We start from the raw sequence: 2,560 nt of genomic DNA, 5'->3' as shown, positions 1-2,560 counted from the left end.
ACATTGCTTTATAAACTGCAAGGGAACCTACTTACTCAGGGATGGAAAGAGCCCCTGGACCAGATCCTTAGGAAAGTGCCCCCACTGAGCCCTCCTTTGAGGCCAGAGAGGAAGCAGCGGGTCCCAGGCTATATTTCTTGAAACAAGACACTCTTCTTGTTCCTGAGTGAAGCCCCATGTCCCTCCCCTCGACCTTCATGCACTTTTGATAAGCAGATCCCACTGCTCTCTCCAACACCTGGTGTCACTCTGTAAAGTGATTTTTTTATCTGCTGTGATTAGAATAACAGTCCAGCCTGCCAAAATCAAATCAATTTTGCTTTATTCTGCAGAGTTTAGTATTCTCTCACCTCCGTCTTCCAAGTTTTGCAGTTTATGTTTGAAGCTAGTACTTTTCATCGAGGACTCTTGGTCTACCAGCTCAAAGAAAAAAAGCCATAAATATATGTTAAAGTAAGAAACAAATGGTGCTACATCATCCCTTAAGAAGGAATAAGTACATGATGCAAATATAACATTAACTCTGGAAAACCAGATGAATAACCAAAAATAAATAGTACCTTCGATACATTTTCCTTAGATACATTTTCTTCAACTTCTGAATGCTCCAAGGATGACAGATCGCTCGGTGGGTAGGGACTTTGAGGTTCTGAGTGTTAGAACAGTTTCCAGGGAATCAACATGCTAAGAAGTAACTTCAGGTAATAACATTTCACTAGCACTCTCTATATTAAATCTTATATTAAAAAAAAGATACTAACAATAAACCCCTTTGGATCTTTCAGGGCATGTATGTTTATTAGGTTTGTATATCTGCAGATAAAATGAAGGACCTCAACTAAATCAGTACCTTTCATAGCTGCCCATCTGGCCCCCAATATACGGGCAAACCTCCAACTACCTCAAGCTTGTGACCCTTCTCTTTCTTTTCTCTTCTAGTTCTACTAACTTATATCCTCTTACTCTCTAATGCTATATTTTTCTCTCTCTTTTCCTTACTCCTTTTCTCCCAGGGGCAGCCAAGCTAAGAAGTTGTCAGTTACCTGCTTACTGACGGCTATCGTTTGCCTAGCAACGTGCTAAGCTGCAGAATGATAAAGGTGAACAAACCAAAATCCCTAGCCTTACAAAAGATATGAATAGTTTTAATAAAATACAAATAGAGGTTAAGATACACCTAACAGGACAAGGGTTGGCAAACTCTGGCCCCTCAAGTCAAATCCAGGCCACTGCTTCGTTTTATAAATAAAGTTTTATGGAAACACAGCCATGCACGTTGGTTTACATCTGGTCTGTGGCTGGTTTGGAGCTACAACTGCAGAGTTGCCAAAAAGCAAAAAAAATACTTACTGTCTGGTGCTTTACAGAAAAAGTTTACCAATCCTTGCTATAAGTCATCATTTGAGTCTTCTTGCTTCTTTAAAAGTGGAAGAGGACAAGCTAATCTCAAATGTTAATGCAAAATTAAGACACAATGTCCTCTATCTTTTGCTAATGAGGACAGTAAAGAGCATATATTCACACTTTTTTCAACAGATATTAAAAGAAAAAAATTGTTTAGTTCAAACTACTTTTCCTAAAATATATTTTTTGTCTATGTAAATCAATAGAAAATCAGGTACCTGTTTTCTGGGCAGAATCTTCCACAGTTAAAAAGTCAGAACTACCCTGAAGTTTTGTTCCAGAAATTTTTGAAGGTGTGGAATTATTCTGCCTGGAGGTATCTTTCCATAATGGTGTTAGAAGTTTAGCCTAAAATATAGTATTTTTAAAGAGTGTTAACATTCATAACCATTCAAAGTAGTTTTCAACAAATTCCAATACATTTCTAATGTCCTTTAAAAGTGGTTTAAGTATTGGATTTGCTCCATTTGAAAACAAACACTAAGATCATGAGATCCTACAGTTGAGAGCACATTAAGTCATATATCAATTCATAATTCTAACTCAAAAATAACTCTAAATTAAAGTTCTCAAAGTAGGGCCCCCACCCCAGAACAGAGCATCAGCAACACCCGGGGACTTGATGGAAATGCAAATTTATCCAGAAACTATGGGGACAGAAGCTGCATTTAAACAAACCATACTGTTCATTCTGATGATCACTACAGTTTGAGAATCACTGCTCTAAATCAGGAATCCGCAAACTACAGCTCACCGGACTTCTTATAAATAAAGTTTTATTGGAATGCAACACACCCATTCACTTAGGTATTGTCCATGGCTGCTTTCATGCTACAGTGGAAGAGCTGAATAGTCCCCACAGAAAATATTTATGATCTTATATGTCCAAAATATTTACAATATTTACTATCTGACCCTTTACAGAACATGTTTGCTGACTCCGGCCCGAAATTATTCTCTTACACGCCAACACAGAGGAGTGAATTTTGAATGCTAATATTTGTACAAAGTCAGCAATACCCTCACTGAAATAGCGACAGACTTCCTGTCAGTTGCATAGCTTAAATTTATGGATTCTCAGAGCTTTGATGTTTCTTTGGTGCTTACTTCAAACAAAAGCTGTGTTTACTTTAAATCTGTCTTTTGGCCTATTTTT

General features: G+C 37.5%; 1 long non-coding RNA gene across 1 annotated transcript; it reads right to left on the bottom strand.

Annotated features, from left to right (window-relative positions):
* Positions 1-350: 350 nt before the first annotated feature.
* On the bottom strand, positions 351-1,959 carry LOC145718825 (uncharacterized). Its single transcript, XR_014142035.1, has 3 exons — positions 1,623-1,959; positions 561-649; positions 351-420 (listed from the first exon to the last, which is right to left on the bottom strand). It is a non-coding gene; the product is annotated as an uncharacterized LOC145718825 (long non-coding RNA).
* Between the last annotated feature and the right edge of the window lie 601 nt (positions 1,960-2,560).

This window comes from Leptonychotes weddellii, unplaced genomic scaffold, assembly GCF_054177405.1.
Source record: "Leptonychotes weddellii isolate Sample4059 unplaced genomic scaffold, ASM5417740v2 HiC_scaffold_22957, whole genome shotgun sequence".
NCBI lineage: Eukaryota > Metazoa > Chordata > Mammalia > Carnivora > Phocidae > Leptonychotes > Leptonychotes weddellii.
The sequence above is the reverse complement of the archived record's forward strand: the minus strand, read 5'-3'. Positions and strand labels throughout refer to the sequence as shown.